Below are 26412 nucleotides of genomic sequence, written 5' to 3'. Positions count from 1 at the left end.
GACTTCTATACTAGCCCCAGGCTGCCTACCCCAGACTCCTGTTGCCTAAAAAGAGTATATTAATTTGCTTAAGCAGCTGCTTTTGTATGCCTATTATATGGAGCCATACAAAATTCCTAACAGATGAAATGGGTATGATTTGTTAAGAATTTACTACATGCTAGCCACTTTTCTAAAAATTGTGTATATATTATATATCATTGAACTCTGACAGTGGCCCCGTGAAATATATTGTTCTATTTTACCAAAAGCTCTAAGAAGAATCAATAGCATTTTAAAATGGACTTTTAATAATGCCAGGGTAAATTTCTGTGGGTAAATTTATATTTTATTTATTTTAACCTGACAACTCCTCTCCTAAGATAGTATCTTGACACTTATTTTGCACATAATGTATTTTATGGTGATTATATTCTATGCCTATTATATGGACTTGAAATTATTAATATTCATCCTCCATTGGGCTGAAAAACAGGTGAAGTTTACTACCAAAAACAAACAAAGAAACAAACAAAACCCAGTTTTGATTCTTGTAACTTGGGTGTAAACTATGGAGAGAATCTGGGTTGAGTAGACTTGACCTCATTGTAGGTGCTGTAAGTATTCTATATAATATAGCTTACCCATGCATGTTATGAAATTAATATTATATTCTAGTGGTCTGGACAGTTTCATTATTTTTGTATTGCAATTGCCCATGTGAAAAATCTGTCTGTGCTGTCATGTTTCTTTCTTTCCTCTTCAGAGAAAAGTGATTAGAACATTAAGTGGAGCAAATTGACCTGACCCTCAGAGATAAATAAAGGAAGAAATTAGCTTGCAAAGAAATGGTTCACACTATCTAGAATTTATTTGCAGCTTAAATATGAGGGTGGGAAGTTAGGGTCTTGGGAGACAAATTGAGAATCTAGCTTTAAATTAGATTTAATATCAGACTGAAATTCTAGCCAATTATCCTCAAAAGAACTGAAAATGTATGTGGCACTCAGTATTCCACAAAATCATTGTTAAAGCCCAACCAACAGTTTTCATGAGTCCCACAGCCTAGTCCCCTATATGGAGATCACAGAGTTTACAAAATCATGTCTTCTGAGTCCACATTAGGTATATCTGAGGCATAATCAGGGTCAAATCAGAGAATCATCAAAATTTAAAGACCTCATAGTATCTAGTTGAAGGTAATAATTTAGAAATGAAAATAATATAGCTGAGAGGTAGAAGTCACCCCTCCACTTAATGTTCTAATCACTTTTTTTTTCTACTATCTAAGCCAAAAATAGAGTTAGGGGCTCCTACGTCTTAATTTCTAGTCTAATCTTTCATGGTCTCCCATGAAAGATTCCTGCCATAGTCAGTTTGGCTGCTATAACAAAATACCATAGACTGTGTGGCTTACACAACAGATGTTTATTGCTCACAGTTCTAGATGCTTGGAAGTCCAAGATCAAGGTGCCAGCTGATTCAGTTCCTGGAAAGGACTCTCTTCCTGGCTTACAGTTGGAGATGGCCATCTTCTTGCTGCATGAAGAGGAAGAGGGAGAGAGCTATCTCATGTCTCTTCTTATAAGGGCACTAATCCCATCCTGAGGGTTCCACTCCCACAACCTAATTACCTCCTGAAGGCCTCCAAATACTATTACACTGAGAGTCAGGGCTTCAAAATATGAATTTTGGGGGGACATAATTTAGCCATAGCAATTTCCCTAGTATTTTCTTCATATTCTAAGTCTCACTAGATGGGTATAATTACAAGCAATGAATAACTTTCAAATGTGTCCTGTGTTGTTTTTTTTTTTTTTTTTTTTTTTTTTGAGATGGAGTCTTGCTCTGTCGCCCAGGCTGGAGTGCAATGGCCGGATCTCAGCTCACTGCAAACTCCACCTCCTGGGTTTATGCCATTCTCCTGCCTCAGCCTCCCGAGTAGCTGGGACTACAGGCGCCCGCCACCTCGCCCAGCTAGTTTTTTGTATTTTTTAGTAGAGACGGGGTTTCACCGTGTTAGCCAGGATGGTCTCAATCTTCTGACCTCGTGATCCGCCCGTCTCGGCCTCCCAAAGTGTCCTGTGTTTTTGCTAAAACCAAATCCCTATCCCAAATGTGGTCACATATGGTATCATTTTCCCTCAAGAAAAATAGAGAAAAACCCCTGTTGAGATGCAACCTCATGTTCAAAGAGCCTGCTGCCCGGGTCATACCAGACTACACCCAGAGACTACTACAACATGGAAAAGGGTGAGCTCAGAGGGATGGTCTAAGCTTACATCCAACCCACTTCCCAACAACCTCTGTCAGCCTCAAATTCAAGGTAACACTAACAGTGATGGTATAAATCCCAGTTCCAAGGTCAGCCAGTAACTCTTTAGAGGCAGTAGACAGAAGGCGGTAGTTTAGGTGCGCACTGGTGCAGCTGGGATCACATGCCGGCTCCACTAGTAACTTGTTTTTAAATTTATCTTGAGAAAGTCGCTTATTGTCTCTGTGCTTTGGCTTTTTTCCTCTGTGAAACAGATCTAACAATATTAACTCCATAGAGTTAAAAGGATCAAGTGAATGACTCACGTAAGTGTGATCCATGTTTGATACTAGCACTGAGTCTGTTACAGTCCTAAATACAGGCAAGACCAAGGCTCAAGCCAACCAAAAACTCATCATCCAGTTCCCATCAAAGATGAACTCTTCACATTTCTTTTCTTTAGCCAATGCTTTATCCATGGTTGGATTTGGTGACTTCTGAATAGTTTCATCTTTTTTTTGCTCTCATTCCCATTTGTTTTGAAGATCTAGAGAGTAGACAATACCCAGCCATTTTCACCACCTGCACGAATATTTTCTTATTGATGCATATGTCTATAAATCATTCTGTGTGCCTTTCTCCGTATTCTGAGAACTGCCTGTATTTGAGGGTAGAGGTCATTGAGTCTTTGGGGAATCTGATAGTAGCCATTCTTATTCTCTCTCCCATCAATACTGCTACTACATATATATCTGAACAATTGCCATATGATTTTAGAGGCCCAGCACTTCCTGGTGCCTTCATGGACCCTCTGGAAAAGTCTGTAGTGATAAAGTCTTCCATTCTATGCCTACATACGCTTCTTAAAATAAAGACGGTTTCCAAAGGATAGTTTTTTTTTTTTTTTTTTAATTTAAGCTTTGGCTCATATATAATTTAAGAAAAAAATTCGTGAAAGAACATAAGTGATTTGTGCTCAACATCTAAAGAAAAGACACATTTCTCTTCAACTATCTTTCCCTTTTTGGTGATTTTGGACTTCCTGGGCTATGCTGAATGTGATAATATTCTAAGCTAGCCAAATCTCTCTTAAGGACCTGCCAATTTTCAAAGCAAAGTTACGTAATTATGCATTTCCAACAGAAGAAAAAGTTAAGGTGCATATGAAAACATGCTGAAAAGTGTAGAAATATTATCAAAGACAAATTATGCATTTATCACTTCAAAATCCAGAGAGTATAGAACTGCAGTGCTTATTTATTTGAATTGTCCACCTGATGTGTAACTGTTAAAGTACATTAAGCAGAGGCCTTATGTCTGCTTTGGGTGACAGCTGGGACATTTTTATTTCATAGACTGCATAACAGAACCTGGCCAACTTCAAGGTCAAAGTCAGAAGTCATGATCTCATGGCCACTATTGACTCAGTCTGACCTTGCCCTTTTGACTTATGGAGCTCACTCCATGTGACATACCTAGTCAGTATGCAGTGAGATCTGTGAAGTCAAACTCTTGTCAAAGCCCTGGCCATCGTATGTTTTTCAGGTAGGCAGTTGGAGTAGGGGATAACTGGATTCTTGTTTCTATTTGGGCAAGTCACAACTTCTGTGGGCCCCAGTTTATTTTTCTGTAAAGTGGCCAGATTGAATCACTTACCTCTCAGGTCCCAGTTGATGCTTTTCCTGATCTTCCTAATGATTCATCAGCAGCAGCTGATGATTGATTGCATGTTGTTTCTTTTCCCAAAAATAATAATAATTGTCAAGAGCCTGAGATGTATCAATACCGGGCACTGATCAAAGCACACTATGTTTTTTTTTTACAAAATTCTCACAACAACCTTATGTCATAGGTGCTCTCATTATCCCCCCACACTTAGAAAGATGAAAAAACCTGCAGATCAGGAAAGTTCAATAATTTGCTCAAGGGCATACAGTTGGCAGGAGGCACAGTGAGGCTTCAAAACGAAGGCTGTCTGGTTCCAGAGCCAGCACAAATAATGACTCTACTGTTGGAGTAAAGCAATAATAGTTTCTAGTTATGATCCTTACATTAAGTTGCTTATTTTCCAGTGTATTTTCTTGGATTTGAGACATTTAACCAAAATTTACACACTTCAGACTTAAACCATCAAAAAAAATTGTGCCCCTAAAAATCACTTCATATAATGAATTCCACTTTTAACTAAGTCCTTCCCATGTCTCCATATCAGCTTTCTGTTACAAATACATTGATTGCCGGCTGCATAGGGTTTCAAAATAAAATATAATTTAAACTGGAAAGTTTCAGTTGTTATTTATGTGACCAAACTTTGAGGTTGCACTTTTCATTCAGCTTTTAGGTGTGCTGATAGCCAAGATTTTTGCAAGCTCATTTTTTATAAGAAATAGGCTACTAGCAAAATACAAGTGTTATTTAGAAATACTGAGAATATACTGTTTCCACCAGGAGAAAGGCTAAGAGATTAAATGGAATTAAAATACATGTAAACAATGACATGATACATAAGAAAACTTCTAGAAAAAAAAGAACTTTAATTTTAAATTAGAATTACTTATATACCAGTCAGATGCTCTTCATTCATCTTTTCAGCTTGACGTATTATAAACTAGGGGCCATCATCCCAGAATTTTATAGTAAATACACTTTTAAGATGTCTCACTATAGAGCTTTGAAGAGGGGTTACTAATGAAAACAAAACATAATAAAAGTAGACTGTTTCAATGTTTTTGGGATAATGGGATAGAGTAAAAACAGCATTTGGATGAGGGATCAGGAGTATGATGCCTCTCTTTGGAAGGACCCAGGAACTGCAGAAACTACACCCTAAGCAAGAGGCACAGGTGATCCCCTGGGGTCAGGCAAACACGGGAACCACTGCCCTGCTCCACAGCACTCTCTCCTTTAGACTCTGAGCTCTTCAATGGTGCCATGGACCTCTAATGCAGTGGAATACACAACAGTTTAGTCAACTTCCTACCTGCACTACTAACTTGCCAAGCTGTTTCCTTGAGGCTCACTTATCTCACCTGTAAAATGAGGAGACAGGACTGGATGGTTCTCGAAGGTCATATCTATGTCCAGAATTCCAGTTTTGAGTCTAAAATTATGCGAAGAATTAAACTCTGAAAGGTGCTTTAGCATATATCATTCTAATTCATGACTCTTCTTGAAGGACCTCTGGTTGGTTGGTTGTTTTTTCCAGCTGTATTGAGATATAATTGACAAATAAAAGTTGTATATATTGAAGGTATACATGATAATGTGATATACATAAGCCTTGTCTAATGATTATTCAGCACTAAAAAGGAAGAAAATTCTGCCATTTGTGACAATCCAGAGAACTTTGGTTTTGACCATTAGCTCTCTTTTAAGTCAGTGGGTGCTCTGAGAAAACATAACCCACTTAGTTTCGAATAATACTCTGTGGGTCTTCTATCCTGCACCAGCCACATTTATATGCTAGGAGAAGAATAAACTATGTATAATGATTGTCATTTGTTAAAGTCTGCTGCATTTCAGTTATTCAGTTGTTCTTGTCTTTACTTTTCCCTCTAAGGATATTCCAAAAATTTATATATGTTAGTATTTAATTCTGGTAAACAGATCAGATTCTTGGCGTTGGGTTTTGTTGGGGTGAGGGGAATTGGCAGGGCAGGGAGGATTACTAAAATAAAATACAGATTTTCAAAAGTGTATATTGTGTTCTAGGCATTAGGCAAGGTGCTCTGCATGAAGAAACCTATTTAGTGAGCAGACCAGCCTTGGAAAAACCCACAACCCTTAAAACATGTTCTATGGGTTCCCCCTGTCCTGCCCCTACATGAATCAGCACCACAGATTCTTTGAGTAATTTTAGATATTACAGTAATTTCACTTTAAGATATTAAAAAGTACAACCTGATCTAAACCAAAATTTTCATCAGAGACCCAATTCAAAGTTTCTTTCCCATCAAGCCTAGTCCAATTTGGAAACTGTAGGGGGAAAGCAGGGAGTGGTTCCTTTCCTCTTCTCAACAAACTAGTTATACACACACACACACTCACACACACACACACACACGGTTATATATATATATCCACACACACACATACATATATATATATAAAATGAGGATTGAAAATTTTCAATCCTCCTTTATGACAATCTCTTAAAGTAGGCTTGACTATTCCCATTTTATAGAAACTACAACTGAAAAGACATCATACATTTTATAGGGTTTGACCCAAGGATTTTAAAGCAGATTGTTTCCACTGCCCTATTTTACCTCTCAAAATGTCAGTTACCCACATGGTTGAGTTGTGTGGTGTCTATGTGGTGTTTGGATTTGCTTCTCTTAAATTATGTTTCCAAATGAAAGAGGATCAAATAGTTTAGTTATGTTGAAATACTTTTTGTGTATCTGCATGTGTTTGACGAGGCACAAGGCTATTGCACCCTGAACATACCTCTCATAACTCAGAGGTATCCAGGATTGATGCAGAGGGTGGCTGTGACTCCTGCTGTAAAATGTAGATACTTTGTCCAGGACCAGCACATACATATAAGAAACATAGGATCTAAGAAATACATGTCATATATAGAAATCATTTTGTAGATGACATGAATCAATCAGTAATTGTTAAAGTACATTTCGTGGATTAGGAAGCAGGACAATGATAGTACACGCAAGTTGCAGAATAGATAAGAGTAAGTTTGGGAGGATACAAAGTGTTGGCGTTTTTCAGAATAAAATCCCACTCATAAATATTTGAGGGACTCTAGATGGGGAATATAGAAATAGTATATTGAGATCAGAATTGACAGTGAGGTAATTTCATGTATGTGATGTATATTATTTAGTGAGAGCAATGAGTATTTGAATGTTCTAGGTGAATCATCCCTGTGAATATTATACAAAGATTTAAGACTTTGAGGCATCATTTCTCTCACTCTTCAGGAAATTGATTTAGAGGTTGACCCGTTGCTTTGTCTTTTTGAAGTATAGATTAATATGTTTTTAGTAAATCCAGTGATTCCTGGGTTTTTAATTGAAAGCTAAGTATTATGGTTGGATATAAACCAACCAATTTCTAATGAATTCCACTTGGGAAGTTTTTATTTCTCCTACAGAACAGAAAGCAGTGGGAAATGGTGTATAATGCCAAGAAATCATGTTTCCTGCTTAATCCATGTGAAAAGTATATGGATCACAGTCAAAAAGGTTTGTTCAACTACAAATGGAGTACAGAAGACCATGTGGTCAATACAATATGATAATGCAATATTTAACACTGTAATACAGTTTTCAATAGTATGAAGTTCAAACAGGTATTAAGATGCTTTAAATTGAATAATACAGTGTATTTTAAGTGCAGAGAGGTCTTTCTTACAAAGAAAGGACACGGAAAACTTTGGAAGGTAAAGACACAAAGTATAAGATTTATCTTGTGTTGGTCTTTAGAAATTTGAATTCTCTTTCAAACTAGGACAAGTCTTGAGATGAAACACATACATTTTAAAAAAAAAGGTCTTTATAAACCTGAAGTCTAACTCAATCCTGAGTCATATGATAGACAACCAAAAGCACCATGACTTTATGCATCTCCATTTGTTTCCTTGAAGCTCAGAGGATCCCTCTGAATGCGTTCCTCAGACCTCGTGGTGAATCCAGCACCTTGAGGATCACATTGAGGTTTTTAAAGTGAGCCTAAAAACTCTGTCACTACAACTTAGGCTTTTCTTTTCCCTAAGTACTTTTCTCATGCTCCCCTCAGGCAAGATTTGCTGCAAGCACAAACCTGTCTCATGCTCAATACCTACCTTTCTGAAAAACATTTTTTGTGAAAATGGCTTGGTGTCCATCCCGTATCCTATTATTTTCAGCTCGTTGAGACATGGCATTGAATATATCTCTTACATGGCATTGCATATATCCCTAAAAAGAGAAACATTTTTTTCTCCACACCTAATTTTCTTCCCCTCTATCAATTCTTCCTTGACTATACCTTTACTTAACTCCTATGTCTGCAAGGCTTTTAAAATTCCTTTGTAAAGATACATTTTAAACTTTCTGTATATTGTAATTTAAGTTTTCTGTTTCTTTCTCCCATCTGCTAGTCAAATTTTGTTCTCAGCAGAAAACCTCACCATTGCTTCATTTCCACACATGGCAGGCATTCAAGCGTAGCAACTGGGAGTCACAGTTGTACTGAAATGAGAAGGAAATGTGCTTCCCAACACAGCGTCAGCATCTCCCACCAGAGGCCATTTGTCTTTTTTTTTTTTTTTTTTTTGGGCTTTTCAGCAAATGACTGCTAAAACAAAGTCTCTCAAAACCCATATCAGTAGCACTCCAACCCTTGTTGCACAAAGCATTACAGTGAGTCATGGAAGGGTTTCTATTCTATTAAAAATTTCTATTTTTAGTAGAAATTTCTATTAAAAATGTTTCTCATGGTGAATCGGAGATGAATGTATCTTCTAAGCTTGCTGTGATTCTTCCCCAGCCTTCTCATTTCCTACTACATTGACTCCTCTGTTGGCATCAGCTTTCCCCTCTGGTCTCTTGGGCGGGTTCCTTTCCATTCTGCTCAAGTCTAGCTCTTTCAGCAGGCCCCAGCTGGCCCACTGAATTCCTTGTGCAGCCTTACTCTGTGGCACTGTGGAAGGACAGGGCTTTCCTGGCACAGCTTGGCTTTTTGCTGCACCAGGCAGCTTCCTTCCATCAGCCTTTTGCCCTTAGACTCATTTCGAAGAGAAAGTCCCTGTATTTCCCCAAGCCCCAGAGGACCGAAGTCACTCTTTCTGAGGGGTTCTCTGAAGCCTCCCTTATTCAAACTCTGTCAAAGACCAAGGAAATTCTGTGACATTCAGACAACCTTCTCTCTAAACTCTATTGCTGGGCCGGGCGCAGTGGCTCAAACCTGTAATCCCAAAACTTCGGGAGGCCGAGGCGGTGGATCACTTGAGGTCAGGAGTTTGAGACCAGCCTGGCCAACTTGGTGAAACCCCATTTTAAAAATGCAAAAATTAGCCAGGTATGGTGGCAGGTGCTTGTAATCCCAGCTACTTGGGAGGCTGAGGCAGGAGAATCGCTTGAACCTGGGAGATGGAGGTTGCAGTGAGCCTAGATCACACCACTGCACTCCAACCTGTATGACAGAGCAAGATTCTGTCTCCAAAAAAATAATAAAAAAGAACCTATTGCCACCCCAAATTCTCAACACATGCTAGACTGGACTGGCAAGGGTTGAGAATTCAGACTGGAGGTGCAGGGCAGTAGGGGAGGTGGGCTGATGTTGGCACAGTTCAGTTTTGATCACCCCCTTAGCAGGTCCTGCACTGATGACCCGGCAGCTTCATTAGCATGTGAGGAGATTTGACACATGTTTTCCTCAGTTTTGGGACCTCAGCTGAAATTCCAAAACAGGAAGTTTTTGTTTTGTTTTGTTTTGATTGTTTTGTTTTATTTTCCTTTGTCATGCAGCCTTTTTTTTTTTTTTTTTTTTTTTTTTGAGACAGAGTCTCGCTCTGTCGCCCAGGCTGGAGTGCAGTGGCGCGATCTCCAAGCTACGCCTCCCAGGTTCACACCATTCTCCTGCCTCAGCCTCCCTAGTAGCTGGGACTACAGGCGCCCGCCACCGCACCCGGCTAATTTTTTTGTGTTTTTGGTAGACACAGGTTTTACCGTGTTTGCCACGATGGTCTCGATCTCCTGACCCCATGATCCACCTGCCTCGGCCTCCCAAAGTGCTGGTATTACAGGCGTGAGCCACCACACCCGGCCCCTTTGTCATGCAGACTTTTAAAAAAAAGTTTTAGGTACTCAAAATTATCAATGTAATTTATGGCTTCTAGATTTTATGTTTGCTTAGAATGGCCTTTCCCACTCTATTTTAGTTTACTGGGGTTATTGTAAAAAAGTCTCATGAACTGGGTGACTTAAACAACAGAAATTTATTGCCTCACTGTTCTGGAGGCCAGAATCTGAAATTATGGGGCTATCAGGGCATGCTCCTTCTTAAGCCTCTAGGGAAGGATCTCTTCCAGGCCTGTCTCCTGGCTTCTGTTATTTCTGTGGCTTGAGGCAGCATAACTCTAGTCTTCGCGTGGTGTTCTCCCAATGTGCATGTCTGTGTCTAAATTTCCTTTTTTTTATAAAGACACTAGTCGTATTGGATTAAGGACCCATCCTACTTAGATACGACATCATTCTAACTTAACAAATTATATTCGTAACGACCTCACTTCCAAATAGGGTTGTATTCTGAGGCACTGGGAGCTAGGATTTAAGCACATACATTTGGGGGAGTGGGCACAAGACAATCTATACACACTCTACGAAGCATACTGTCCTGGCTTTCTTATAGGTCTTTTGGATAGCTAGCTAACTAGATAGGTAATATATGTTGTTTTCGTTTGTTTATTTTCCTCATCTGAGGTTCGCCTGAAATTTATTGTGGTCCAAGGAATAAGACAGGGGTAAGGATGCACATGGGTATTTTACAGAAGAGTTAGTGCTAATTATAGTGTTTTATCCATTATATTATTCTCTTCAGAGCTTAGCAAGATGATTGATACTCAATAAATAAATATAAAAGTATTGACACCAAGGCTCAATACATTTCTTTAAAATTAAATCACATCACTTACCAGGTAACTGAATTGTTAAGTTTATAACTAGAAGATAGCTTATTTATTTGAACTGATGGGCTATCTAGATATTTGATCACAGGTAGTGATGATATCCTAGAGAATTGACAAAGCCTATAGCTGTAGTGATCCGAAAGGATATTGGGTTAAAGAAATACTAACATTTTCCGTTTATTGGAGGAAATGAACACAGTTCCTGTGATGTATCTTTTGCACCAGCATAGAGGACAGGGTAATGACCTAGAATCAAAGAAGGATTTATAAAACAGGTCTCTTCTTTTACTGGCAGGTAGTAGCTAGATTATTTGTATATGTGTGTGTGTGTGTGTGTGTGTGTGTGTGTGTGTTCAAGGTACATATGTCGGGGGAGTGGGCAAGGAAAATAATCCTAGGAACAGCCATGGAAGCTCATGAAAATATTTAGAAGCAACATTTTAGAGCAATAATAGTAAATGATTGTTTGAGGTCTATTCCAAAATTTAAGTTGTAGAAAACAATCTCCTACTTTATGATGCTAAATTCCTAAGTATTTTTCATGTAAGACATAAAATATATAAAAAATATTGAAAACTAAGTTTTGGTGGCTAGGAATGAAACTTACGTGGGTCCATGTTTGATATTTGATAACACATAGATATGTACTTGGATATTATGCTACAAATAGCTGAAATTTTTACATTTAATTTATATTTATGTTCAAAGCGATTACAGATAGTAATTTGTATTTCTAGGGGAAAACATGGAGCTGCCTGACCATTGGTTAACGTCAAGTAAAGATATTTCATGTGACAAGATGGCAAGATAAGTCACTTGTTAGGAAAGTCATTAGAAAAAAATATATGAAGAGTTTCAAAACACTATTTATTGTTTGTATTTTAACATAGTCTTCCCTGCATATTTCAGAGAAAAGTATTAATATGCTAGCTTTTAGAAACAAATATTTTTGAATTACTAACAAATATTTTTTCCAACTCTGCCTAAGACATTTATTTTAAACTGAATAAAAATTTAAATTCACCCATTCTCTATTGTCTCTACATTTTAACAATAACCCAACTGCAAATCATTCCAATTCCCATATAATTGCTAACTTCTTTTTGAAAAGCTTAGAATTATATGAATCATGCTAAGTTCTTTTATTATTGACTACAAGGGCATATTCTAATCTTTTCCTATCTTTGCTGGGTGTAGGGTATAAATAGAAAAACCCCATTTCACCAGGGAAAGGCTATTATGTGTCCAAAAAGCCTTCCCCCCCTCCCTCCCCCAGCTTAGGGAACATTCACATTTTAGATGCTGGCTAATATATGTTTCCTGAGCTGATGGACTGTAAGCTGGTTGTATTTGGCCCCTGTCATCTTATTCCACCCCAATGATGCAAGCCAGAACAGAGACACTGTGTCAGGTCCTATGAACAAGAACATGATGTGGTAGTGTAAAGCAAGGAGACAGCGTGGAGTGGAGGAAAGGAGGAAACTGAGGAAAATTATGAAGGAGGAGCAGCAGGGTGGGGGTATGAGGAAGGAGAGAGATTGAGGGTTCTGTGAATGTCATGGTTCAGGACTTGAGACTCGGCTCATTTTTAGGGGGTTCTCAGTAGATTCCTTGATCACTATGAGACTCTTTGCACAATTGGAACTAGATCTTCTCTAGAGCCACTTTCATCTCTAGGATGCTAGGCTTCTCTTAATCTTAATTGTGAATACCCTGAAAGGAGAATCTTTGTTTTGACTGAAGACACAATATTTGGAGCGCTTCAATCTCATTTTTTTTTTTTTTTTTTTTTGAGGCAGACAATTCTGTTATAGTACAAGTCTGTGTCTTTAGAACATGGTAATTCTCTAGATCATGGACCTTCACCTTATGATTTTTCCACATGGAATGATACATTTCAGTTCTTTATAGTCTCATAGCATACTGTGTATCTGACCAAAGGCAGTTGTTTTTGTTTAATATGTTTTCTGTAGTTTTCTCCCTGAAAATGATGCCTTCAGATATCTTTGCTGTATGTGAATGCTTTTGACCTCAAATTAAGCTAGTTAATGCTGTTATTTGGTTGAAAAATCAGAATCAGAATCAGAGAATCTCAATGTGAGTTATTCAGCAAATTCATGCAGGCTTTTCTTTGCCCAGTGAAATAAGCAGAGGCAGTATTTTCTTCAGAATCAGTGAGCAGTAAACATATCCTTTAGGTAATGTACTGTTTGATTTTCAGCGCAGAAGTGTGTTCTATGCTCTTTCTTTTAGAGGTTCAGTTTGTCAGCAGATTTTTGTGTCATTCTAATTTTTGCTTGTTTCTCTGGGAATCTAAAATTTCTCCATCTGAATATTTTAAATGATTGAGGGCCAAAATTTATAAACTGAAGTAAACAGGGAAATCAACCTTGTTAATGAATGGTAGTAAGGGAAATGTGGCACTAATTTACAACAAATAAGAGAATTAAAGAAAGGGAAGGAGTTAATTTTTGAATGAGGATTCAGAAGTTTCCCTTTTTAAAATAATGAGATACCCCATAAACAATACCAACACTTTAGCTACTTGTTAATTAGGCCATTGAACTTTCCTTTGAGATCCTAGAATCTGAAAAAATAATTAGCTTTGCAAGGCCATTAGTGAAGGAGAAAAGCTTATATTGCCTAGAAACCAGATCAAGAATGATTCAGAAATCTGTGCTTTTTGCATGTGGCATTATTGAAGTGAATTGTAAAAATAAAATGATCTGGACACTTGTATGTTATACAAAACAAAAACAAAAAACTGCTCAGCAACTTACTAGGGAAAACATATTAGTTATCCTCTGTATTCATTTTCTACTGGTATAACAAATCACCACAAACTTATGGCATACCATACACAAATATATTATCTTATAGTTCTCAAGTTAGAAGTCCAAAATCAGTCCCACTGGATGACAGTCAGGGTGTTGGCAGGGCTTCATTCCGCCTGGAGGATCTAGACGAGAATAGGTTTCCTTGTGTTTACCCAGCTTGTAGAGATTTTCTGCATTCCTAGACTCATGGCCGCTTCCTCCCTCCATCAGCACATCTCCTTCTCTTCTGACCTTCCAGTATCCCTCTTATAAGGGTTTGTGATTACTTTGGGCCTGTTCAGATAATCCAAGATAGTCTTCTCATCTCAAGACCCTTAATCACATCTTCTAAAGATCTTTTGCACTATAAGTTAATACATTCACAGGTTCAGGGGATTTGGATTTGGACTTCAGTAAAGGGCTATTATTCAGTCCACCACATCCCCAGTTGCTTCACTCAACTGTTTAAACAGCAAGTACATAAATCTTAATGGAATAAAGGCTAATTTTAAAATTTATTAAAAAACATTTTTTTTTAAATTTTTGTGGGAAAATGGGTCCATCAATAGAGAACTGATTATGTTCAGGAAGAAATATATGCTGTTTATGCAAATATTATTTATATCAAGGCTTACTTGTTTCTAATCCTTAAAACAGATTAAAAGTATCAAAAAAGACATGACCAAAGCAGGAAATAGTGAGGCACTGCTTCCCATGTTTATTTTATTTCATTTAAAAAATATTTAATTGACAAATAAAAGCTGCATCTATTCAAGGTGCACAACATGGTAAATCAAGAACATCCACAACCATTACAGATGAATATTGTGGTATTGCCAGTGTGAAGATCTGCGTTATCCTTGAAAAGAAGGAAATGAAACTGGTACTAAACTAGAATATCAGTTTGGAAAATTGGACAGGCAATTACACCAGAGGAAAATTTGTATTGTGGTGAAGTACTTTTTGTTCCCATGAGGGAAATTAACATTTAAATGGCTACCATTAAGCAATCTCACAAAAATGAAGATGAAGTAGCATAGAACACCTGAGTGAATACTTTTTACTTTTGCCGTTCTATTACCTGCAGGAATAAGTTTATAGTTGTCAGAACAAATCTTTATTATGAACTGCCTTGAGCCACAGTGAAGAGAGAGGAATCATTTGTATTTGGGAATCATCATTTGGGAATAGTGGCTGGAATTGAGGATACGTAAAAGAAAAAGCTAGAGATGGAACTTGAAGCCATAACATGGGGCCTATAAATACTAGACTAGGAAAGAATTCTTAGTTCAGTAGGAAATGGTGGGGTGGTGACTGGGGATTTTAAGCAAGATTGGGATATTTTAGGAAGATTCATATGACCTTCTTTTAGAGGCAGATTGATTAGGAAAATAAGTTAATGAAAAAGTGAGCAAATTGTAGCTGAGATAACGCTGGAAGAAGGGAAGGAACAGATTTGAGGCTGTGCAGAGGAAGCACCTTTGTGATTTATCAGCTGATTAGCTGTGGGTCAAAAGGAAAGTGGTGGCTCAAAGAGGAAAATCAGGTTTCCAAAGTTCAAGCTTTTGTAACTGATGATGGCATTATCAAGAAGTGATATGTCACGAAGAGAAACATTTGTATGGTTGAGGTGAGGTAGGTGAAGGTTCAGTTTGGAAGATATTGAGTGTAGGGTGACTGCAGACATGACAATGGTGATGTCAAGTGAGCTAGACAGAAAACTCAGGAAGACAGGTCAAGGTTAGAAAGAAAATATGAATCAACTACTTAGAGGTTATATGCTTATGTGACTGAACATGAGAGTGGCAGTAAGGTCGACTCTTATTCATTATATCGTTAAATAGTTTTTTTGTACATCGGTCATTTTGCCACTGCCACTGTGTTAAGGTAGAATGAAAAAGACATTCTTGAGGCATTATTATTTAAAGACAGTTTTTGGCTGGGCGCGGTGGCTCACGCCTGTAATCCCAGCACTTTGAGAGGCCGAGTCAGGTGGATCATGGGGTCAGGAGATCGAGACCGTCCTGGCTAACACGGTGAAACCCCGTCTCTATTAAAAACACAAAAAATTAGCTAGGCGTGGTGGCGGGCGTCTGTAGTCTCAGCTACTAGGGAGGCTGAGGCAGGAGAATGGCGTGAACCCAGCAGGCGGAACTTGCAGTGAGTCAGGATCACGCCACTGCACTCCAGCCTGGGCGACAGAGCAAGACTCAGTCTTAAAAAAAAGAAAAAAGACAGTTTTTAAGATTATTTCAGAAATACTGAGAAACCCAAAGATTGTTGATTCCTGCTACACTGAACTGTAATTCTCTGCAAATCAAGCTGCATACTGTATGGTACATAACTATTATGAGGGAAGTGTAAGAGAGGGAATTTAAATTAATGACTGAGAGCATTTGAGATCATTCCAGGATCACCTTTCCATGAGTCCATATATTTTCTCAAGATTTGGGGATTTACTCAACATATTCCTGACGGTTTACAAGTTTGCAAAATTATAACACAAAGGACTGTATTATCAACTAGCACTTTCCTTAGCTCTATAGTGTTCTGTACATCATTAAATGTGCAACAAATGATGTTTCCTTGCCTAAAGTGGATATTTTCTCTCTTTGCGTTTACTGAATTATCTTTTTTATGCCTTCAGCCTACTTTGAGAAATGAAGATTTACTGGAGGAATTTCTCTCTGTTCTCAGGGCCAGGAATATGTGATTCTCATGAGCATGGTTTATTATTTTATGACCCAAATATTGAATATTATATAGCTTTACACTATGTATATCTCTTTGCATTGGCTACAGAAAAGCATATAGACAAATTTTTGCCCACTTTTATAAATTTTAAAGCTTGAAAATATGTGATTTGGATAATAATTTAAATTTGAATTCCTGGCTTCATTCTTCTTATATACTTTTCCTCCTGGTCTGCAATTCTTTTTTGTTATTTTTCTGTTTAAAAATAAAATTATCTTTTTAATACACATTTTTGTAAACCACTTAGAATTGTATGTGGAACCAGTTATGTATATTTCTGCATTTTCATTATATCTGCATATAGGCACATGAACACTGGAAATACGGGGATGATGTATTGGTTTCCTATTGCTGCTGTAACAGGGTACCACAAGCTTAATGGCTTAAAAAAACACAAATGTATAGTTGTTCCCCCTTATCCATGGTTGCACTTTCTATAGTTTCAGTTACCTGTGGTCCACCATGGTTAAAAAATTGTAAATGGAAAATTCCAGAAATAAACAATTCATACATTTAAAATTGCATCCCATTCTAAGTAGTGTGATGAAATCTCACATTGTTCCACTCCATCCTGTCTAGGACATGAGTCATCCCTTTGTCCATACTATTCACATTGCATACGCTACCCTCCTGTTAGTAATATAGTGGCCACCTTGGATATCAGATCAACTGTCCCAATATCGCAGTGCTTGCATTTGAGTAACTCTTATTTGACTTAATAATCTAATGGTGCCAAAGCACAAGAGTATTGATGCTGACATATTGATATAATTGTTCTATTTTATTATTATTGTTCATCTCTTACTACGCTCAACTTATAAATTAAACTTTATCATTGATATGTATAGGAAAAATATAGTACAGCCAGCCTCTGTATTTGTGCATTCCACATCCATGACTCCAACCAACCATGAATTGAAAATATCCAGAAAAACATGCATCTGCACTGAACATGTACAGACTTTTTACCCTTATTATTATTCTCTAAACAATACCATATAACAACTATTTGCATAGCATTTACATTGTATTAGGTATTATAAGTAATCTAGAGATAATTTAAAGTATACAGGAGGGTCTACATAGGTTATATGTGAATACTATGCCATTTTATACCAGGGACTTGAGCTTGTACAGATTTCAGTGTCCATGGAAGGTACTGGAACCAATTTCCATGGATACTGAGGAATAGCTCTGTTTCTTCAGGTTTTGGAATCAACCTAATTTTGGAACAGGACCTGGGATTGACAGAAGCATTCTTCATCACTTCTTCTTTTGAGGCAGCCTAGAGATCTACAGGCCTCAGTTGGAATGCCAACTTAGGTCATAGGGTGCAACAGATAGTAGGCTATCAGGCCAAGTAAGTGGGCAGCTCTAGGATGTGTATAGTGTCTTTTTTTTTGGCTGTGGCTTAGCTGAACATTCTTACCTGACCCCAAATCCAGGCTGGTTCATTGGAAAAAGATTAAGGATCTTCTTAATGAAGGCCCTCTTCAGGCCTGTTTGAATTTAGCAGCTCATATAGGAGGGGAGTATTAATTAATGAAAGGGCAATGTCTGCAGGAATAGCACTGCCAAATAAAACAATTACCTGGCTTTCTGGGGCATCAGAAGTCATCACAGCAAGATATCATTGTACAAATTGGTGACCAGGAATCCTACTGGTCCAATCCTACTGGACCAGGAATCGCAATCCTACTTTTGCCCTTGGCTGGCTGCATGCATTAGGGAAGATTTTACCTTGGCATGTAGGCTCCTGGGTCAAAAAAGACAGTGATGCTATTTGCTTGTTTTAGAGGCCCACTGGGAAATGTTTGTTACAGATTATCACAATGTGTTACTGATAATATATTACTGAATATATTACAATATGTTATTGATAATATATTACTGAATATATTGGTGTGGCAGTTTGTACTTGAAAAGATAAATGCTCAAGCTCATGTTTAATAAGAAAATGCGATTAGAATCTTTATTGACCCTAACTTTCGTGAGACACATACAGATACATGCTAATCCCTCATAGATACCAAAGGATGACTCTCTATATAGGGTTTGGTACTATCCATGGTTTCAGGCATCCACTGGGGGGTCTTGGATCATATTTCCTTCAGATAAGGGAAAACTACTGTATTATGTTAAGTTCTTGGGGTTAGCTGTCTAAAATGAATCTATTAGGCTGCATTCGTTCTGGAGGTTCCAGGAAGAATCTCCTGTCTTGTGCTTTCCAGCGTCCAGAAGCTGCCTGCATCCTTTGGTTCATGGCCTCTTCCTCTATCCTCAAACGCAGCATCTTCTGTCTTTAACTTTCTGTCTCCCGTTTATAAAGACTTATGTGATTACATGGAGCCCACTCAGAAAATCCAGAATAACTCCCCGTCTCAAGATCCTTAACTAAATTATATCTGCAAATTTCCTTCTCCCAAATAAGACCACATATTCGTAGGTTCCAGGAAATATGATGTGGACATCATTGGGGTATTTTTCAGCCTGCAACAGATAATAACTTCTTCTCTAAGAGAACTGGCTCAACTTAACATTAGTTAAGCTAATACAGTTGATCATTCATTCATTTAGTTGGCACACTTACCAGACTGTTATTGAGTATCTACTATGAGCTAAGCATTCCTCTAGGAGCTCAGAAAATGGGAATACCATAGTGAATACATTCACTAAGTTCCCTGTTCTCTCAGGGCTTAGATTCTATGTATAAATAAAATCCCAGGCATATGGAAAAAACATAGATACAGAAGGTGTTCGCCTTTCAGAGATGGAAGCATAGTTCAATGTGGCAGTAGCATAGAATACAAAGGAATTAAGTTATTGTGAGCTATGCTAGAAAAGTTATACTTAAAATGCAGGAAATAATTTTAAAAGAAAAGCAGGTGACATGATTAGATATGTAATTTATGAAGATGCCTGTGACTGAAATGTGAATTAGAGGGAAACAAGACTGGAATTAGAAAGACCAATTAGGACATGCTGCTTTAATCCAGGTGATAAGTGATGACAGTCTGAATTAGGTTAATAGCATTGGATGCTATTGGAGGCAGGAAGTACAATAATTTAAGGCAGCACGAAGAAGTTGAGAAATATCATGGCATTTGTAGAGTGACCTGTGGGGTCAAAGTTGATAGGAAAGAGTGAGAGACAAAAGGGGTAAAAGACAAATACCCAAACAACACATAGTTTGGCTCATCATTTAGATACACTAGTCACTACTGTATTATTTTGTATTCTTCAGTTTATGAAGCCTTAGACTTAGGCCATTGAAAATTTATGAGCTAAGTCCCTGAATAGACTTGCTAAAGTTTTATTTGGTTTATTAGCTCAGTTTGTTCCACATTTCCTTCTCTAGGAACAGATTAGCAACAGTTGCTTCTAAATGTCTCCCATTTTAGGTATAATTAATAAAAATATTAACCACTAATTTTGTTATGACTGATTATGGCTTGTGAGTCCTGTTGCTATCTGTGCTGCCCTTTGTTCTATAGCCATCTCTAATTCTGACTCTCTCTGTGTGTGTGTGTGTCTCTCTCTCTTTCTCTCTCTCTCTCACACACACACACACACACACACACGCAAAGTTAATTCTTAGAGCCAGCTCTCTTAATCAAATGGGGGTAAAAGAGAGGACAGACTCATCAATAACTTTAATTTTGAAATAAATTTATAGGTAGCAGGGTCTTCTCTTGACCCATCCAGTTGTCCAGCCCATTGACCACTAACACAGTCCCTTGGAGGAGGGTAGAAGCCTTTGCCTATTTAATAACATCTCCCCAACAATGCTACCAATTTTGATACAAGCCCAATTACCCTCAAATAGAGTTGAAAAAAAGAAAAACTTTCCATTTTAAACCTCGAAGTGATTTCACTCAGTGACCTAGAGCTCAAGGACTTTTTCCTTTGCTAAGAATTCCAACCACCCAGCTCCCCAGTGAATAATAAAGACAATGTAATCATCTGTGTTTCTTTTAGTGGTTAATTGGGAACAGGATCATTTTATCCATCTTCATGAGTTGAAGCCCTTCTAGAAATGATTGTGGTTTGTTTTGCCCACCCACAAGATACCAAAATAACCTGCTATCTTCGCAAAATGTGCATCTATTCCCCCAAATCATATTTTATGCCAAGTTTTAAAAGAGAGGGAACCATGCCAGAATTCATTTTCAACCAAGTTTTATTTTCTATTTCTAGTGCTAGTGCATGGTAGACAGCTGGAGGATAGTTCCATTTAAGTTGATTTCTTCCTTGACACTGTTTCTTTTCAGATATGAATTAGCTAGAATAGTGCTAAAAATGAAGGTAACTAATTGTGGACTAAAAACAACAACAGAAGTAATTGCAAGTAAAGAAACCCAGTAAACATTTCAGTGATAATTCGCTTGGTGGGGGAGTGGACATTTTTTTTGCTTGTGCTTAGGAACTATTAATTATATGAATGTTAGCAAATCGCACCTAATAAATGTTGGCCTATATGAATGTGGCATAAAGTGAGACACAAGGCAAAAAACAAGAAGACCCAATCCACCTAGAGAGAATGTAGCTTAATATTGGCATAAATTGCATTTAATATAATGAGCCTAATCTAAATGTTAGTGCAGTTGATCCTACATGTAAGATGCACTCAAAATATACTACAGAAATAATATGACTTGGCATTTAGATACACTAGTATCCTTTCTAGTCACTACTGTATTATTTTGTATTCTTCAGTTTATGAAGCCTTGGACTTAGACCATCAAAAATTTGTAAGCTAAGTCCCTGAATGTACTTGCTAAAATTTTATTTGGTTTATTCCACATTTCTTTCTCTATCAACCTCCATTAACCATCTTAGACACTAGATGAATATGATATTTCCAACATATGAACTATTTTAATTAATTCTGGTAAATGCTTTAGAGAGGCCAAAATGTTTATTTCTATATAATACCAAAAATCATTTTACTTGGTGCCAAGAGGTATGGATATTTAATAACCTGTTTATTGTTCTCATGGTTTCTCCAGAACACCCATAAAGAAGGAATCTCATAAAGATGTTATTGACTTCATTGACTTTTCCCCACTCACTTCTTTTCCATCTTCTACATATGAGATGCTCCTCATAGCTCAAGTCTGGCTGGCTGAAGGTATTTGACCCAAGAGCATGTTGCTTATGGCAGCCATGTGTACCCTGGCATAATCTTACCTCTCCCTGGCTTACTCTTTAATGTAAGTAGTAGCATTTCCAGGACCCGGAATAGGTCAAAGACAACTCTAAATTTCATACTTAAATTTTTGACAATGAGTTGACCTCTATGAGATCTGTAGACAATCTTCTCTTCTGATTCTATTCAGGGCACAGTCTATGCCACTTTTTGAACGCCAACCGTTTTATGCCGCTAAATTATGAAGCCTTTACATAAAGTAACAATCCATTCAAAAGGTTTAGTTCCTCAACTCTTCTAAGAACATGTCATTTCTACTGTCTTCTCAGGCCATAGATTCTACAGAAAGATCAGGAAAGACTTGTTTTCTATATCACTTTGCAATCCATTTTAATTACTTTGTGTGATTTATTGATTTTTCTTTGGCCTTTGAATCTGTGAGTAGGAGTTGATTACAGATTAAACTTTATGAGGATATTGCGTATCTTTGATTATTAATACTGACACCTTAATACTAATTAGAAAATCAGTAGAAATGGTCTCTTGATGGATCCAGTAGTGATTTTTGTGAAGTCAAACATGTATTTGATTTGATTTTGCCTTTTTTGTAATTTTTACCTTAATAATTTAACACCTGGTAGTGAGTTGGATATACATCTTCCATAATAGGGACTAGAAATAGCTAACATTTGTTGACCTTTTACTCTGTGCCAGGTATTAGGCTAAGCATTCTACAAAGTTTATTCTCATTTAATCCCCACAGAAGCTCTATGAAGTTGATGCCATTTTTATTTCCATTTTTCCCAATAGAAAGGTGAAGCCTAGAGAGATAGAAGTAACTTTTCACAGGTAGCATGGCTACTATGAGACGAGACCAGAATTCAAGTCAGAAAATCTGACTCCAGAACCTGAACTCTTAATCATTACTATATACTACCTCTTATGCGAAGATAATATTGTTTTCTTAATTTAGATTTGGTATGGACAATTTATCCTGCTGCCTAGTGCCAACACAGTATTTCACAACAGACAATAAAAGTGAAGGTAATTTTCACAATGAGTTCCTAACATTTAACTGGCTTAGGGATGAGATCCTACAGCAATTTAAATATTGCAGTTATGTAGATGTCTATTTTGTAAACAGATAATTTAGAGAGCATCCCATGAAGTAATTCTGCTCAAGATAAGTTTTTTTTATTATTTATTTATTTATTTATTTATTTTTACCATAGATATTTTGTTGAAGAAAAAAAAGTGTATGCCCTAGGTTAATTTCTGGTTGTGACCGTTCCAAGATTTGGATTGTGGGGGTTGTTAAAATCAGTGTTGCTGTGCCTGATGGTGAAGACAATAAGGCTTGATTATCCATTTCTCTAGTGGGAGAGCAGATGCAAAATTATTTCTTACAGAGAATCATGGCCTTTCCTCCTTCCATTCATTCTCTTGGCACAAGTTAAGCGGGGTGGAAATGTCCTCTGTTCAGGCTGTTATTCTTGACAGCCTCCTCAACTTCTCCTCAAAGCCCTGAGAGGATACAACTCTTCTCCTTGTTCAGATGACTATTAAAGTAAACTGCTTAGTGTTAAGTGGTGTAATAGACAAATTGCACTCCAGATCAAATTCTTGTCTAATATTCTGTCACTCAATATTTAGCAAAAGCCCAGTGTGTGAAGCAATACTTAGGGGAGATATCTTGAAGTTTATATATGGCTCACTAATTCCTCTCAAATGCTTTACAATTTATACCTAGAGTTATGCATACTGGCATCCATCCAAAATGCCTCCTCCTAAGAGAATGACTTTTTAAAATTTATACCTTTCTCTAGAGGAAGAAATAAGATTATTGAGAAGCAACAGGAAAAGCTATATAGACCTGAATGACCCAGTTCTTGGCATTAAAAATAGGTGCTTCTAGTTAAGAATTCTATAGCCATTTGAGATGGTCTTAATGTTTTCTCATTTTAAAATATTAGTTTAGTTTAAAAAGTGAAACAATGGTAACTGAATTCATTCCTGTTTCAGTTATTTATTACTGTGTAACAAACTATATACCAAAACTAAGTGGCTTAAAATATTTTATTACTTCTCATGGTTTCCTGTGTCAGAAAACTGGACAGGACACAGTGTGGAGAATTCATCTCTCTTCACATGATGTCTGCTGGAGTGAAATGTGCAAAATGGCTTCTGTACTCACATGTCTGATACCTCAGCTGGGGTGGCTTAGACAGCTGGTGTTGGCTGGAAAACCTAACTGGGGTTGTATGTTTGGTGCCACAGATTTCTGTCAGCTGGATTCTTTAATTTTCCTCCATGCAGTCTCTAGGTCTTTCTGTCTCTCCGTATCTTTTCACATGGTCTCTCCAACAGGGCAATCCAGCTTCTTTCGCAGCAGCTTAGGCCTCTGGAAAGTAAAAAACTTGAAACTGTCAGGTCTACTTTCTACTTAGACTAAGAAATGGCACAAGGTTCTTTGCTGCCTTTGTAGTTAAAGAAAAAAAAAGCAGACTATAGAAAGGCATGACAGATGAAGGAAGGATGTATAGTTAAGTGGAGATCATTAATATTTCTTATTATTATAGTTCTGTTAGGTTATAATATAGTGATATAACTAATAAGATTTGTAATAACAAATAAATCCAGTTGCCACATATAAAAAGTGTAGCAATTGATCATAAGAGGCTATCATTGATGATAACTTACAGAAGATTTTCATGTTTTGTGATAAGTTGCTCTTAAGCCACTTTTATATCTGCTTATTACTAAGAACTATATATTTAAGTACCAAAAACCCACACATTATGATAGTTCACACAATTTCCAGTTACAAAAAAAAAAGAATACATTGCTTTATTTCTTTCAAGCCACTAGTTCATTTTTAGAATGAGGTCCACAGTGCACCTACATCACAGTTTCCTGTAGGGCTACTAAAAGTACAGATTCCCACACCCACTCTTGTCTTACTGAATCTAGTCTTTAGGCTGTGGGTGAGTGTATAATGAAATTTCTTCTGCATTTGTTCATAAGTGGGCTGAGTTTTCTTTCCCCAAATGGAGAAGAGATTAACAACTGGAGAGTGTTGGAGACATATAGATGGGGTGTCTGCTAGATAAATATTGGTTTAATTCACAGGAAATGAAAAGCCAAGGAAAGAAGCAAGAAAGGGAAGAAGAGATGTTTCTTTCTCAGCATTGACACAGACATAAGGAGAAACCAGCCAAAACACTTTTACAATCTTTAAATCCACTAATTAAAACATCTATTTGGAAGGAGAAAATGTGGGTAATTACCAGGCGTAATAGACTGTCTGAGAGACACTGACTGGGATTGAGATGTAACAGCCTTGGTACAAAATGTCTTTTCAGGGAATATACATAATAATGTCATATTACTGAAAGCTTCTGGTAGGCAGGAAGCATGGCTTCATTGTGCACTGTACCTAGAACCCCGACATGCAATGAATACAAGTGGGTGTTTGATCTCAAAACATACTTTTATTGCAGAATGCACTTTTGGACTAGAGTTTATCTATTTTCTGCTCACCTGTGATGTCACTGAAAAAATACACCAAATAAATCATATTTATACCATGATTCGATTAGTGTGTGGAACTGGTCTTCTTGTCCTTTAATCATAAGTGAATCTTCCATTCTTCCCTTCACAAAATGTGATTGTGTTCTGAAGATTCATGGACCCAAGCATATTTTAGACCAGGGGATCACAGTCTAGACTTCAGCTAAAGCAATAAAGTGATGCTTTTTCTTCAAGGTCAGAACACCCGAGGATGAGTAAGCCTGCCGCACAGTGGTTCTTTTCTGATACATCTGGCATGAAAATAGTTCCAGATGGTTGGACACTTAAAAGCCTAAAGTATGTATAGTCGCAGCAATGAAAGAATAAGGTTTTATATGCAATTTAAATAGATATTAAAATAAAGCCATGTCCCTTTTTATCTCAGTGTTTTATAAACTCAAAGTTTGGCTAATGGAATATTCACTGTTTGTTCAAATGTTTCAATAATGCATTTATTAAAAACAATGAATTAGTATACTATTAACCAGAAATGCAAATACATATTTGCTAGGAAGAAAATAATGTTCAGGAAAAAAGAACAAAGAATAGACTGACCTCATATTTATAAATAAATCAGAAGGATAGGTAATGATATATTTTGCCAGTAGTTGGGATTTTATTTTGATGTTAAGCATAAAGTTTAGCCAACTACCACCAAGACACATTAAATTTAAGTGGGAAAAACATTATGACAATTAGAATGTTACATTTTCTCTTGATCCTTTGACCCATATGCATCATTTTTACTGTAGTAAGCATTGAGGTGGTAATAGCACTTCATTCAAATAGAAGTAAGCATCAATATCCACCACCTCCACCCCCAGATAGTTCCCTATCAATGCCTGTGTTTGAGGATTCTTCTTGGGCCAACTTTTCTGGAATTGCTTTTCCATTTATATTCCTTTTTCAATTACTTTCTCCAAAATAAAGTATTTAGACAATGGTTGTAAGTCCTTGGCACCTAAAATTTTATAATCCTTTAGAGATTCAAATATAATTTGGCTGGGCATGGTGGCTCACGCCTGTAATTCCAGCACTTTGGGAGGCCGAGGTGGGTGGATCACCTGAGGTTGGGAGTTTCAGACCAGCCTGACCAACATGGAGAAACCCCTTCTCTACTAAAAATACAAAATTAGCCTGGCGTGTTGGCGCATGCCTGTAATCCCAGCTACTCGGGAGGCTGAGGCAGGAAAATCACTTGAACCCAGGAGGCAGAGGTTGCAGTGAGCCAAGATTGCACTATTGCACTCCAGCCTGGGCA

General features: G+C 37.3%; 1 protein-coding gene and 1 long non-coding RNA gene across 3 annotated transcripts in view; one reads left to right on the top strand and one right to left on the bottom strand.

Moving 5' to 3' along the window:
* Positions 1 to 26412, top strand: part of RAB3C (RAB3C, member RAS oncogene family) — a 294161-nt gene that overhangs the window by 86869 nt on the left and 180880 nt on the right. The gene's annotated exons all lie outside the window — the stretch shown is intronic.
* LOC126957503 (uncharacterized) overlaps positions 4260 to 26412 on the bottom strand; it is a 30999-nt gene continuing 8846 nt past the window's right edge. The window contains exons 2-3 of the long non-coding RNA XR_007726797.1: positions 23776 to 23982; positions 4260 to 5438 (exon numbers count right to left, since the gene is read on the bottom strand). This is a non-coding gene — a long non-coding RNA (uncharacterized LOC126957503). The remainder of the gene's footprint in view (positions 5439 to 23775; positions 23983 to 26412) is intronic.

Source organism: Macaca thibetana, chromosome 6 (genome assembly GCF_024542745.1).
Source record: "Macaca thibetana thibetana isolate TM-01 chromosome 6, ASM2454274v1, whole genome shotgun sequence".
NCBI classification, from domain to species: Eukaryota; Metazoa; Chordata; class Mammalia; order Primates; family Cercopithecidae; genus Macaca; species Macaca thibetana.
Note: the sequence above shows the minus strand (reverse complement) of the source record. Positions and strands in the feature narration are given on the sequence as shown.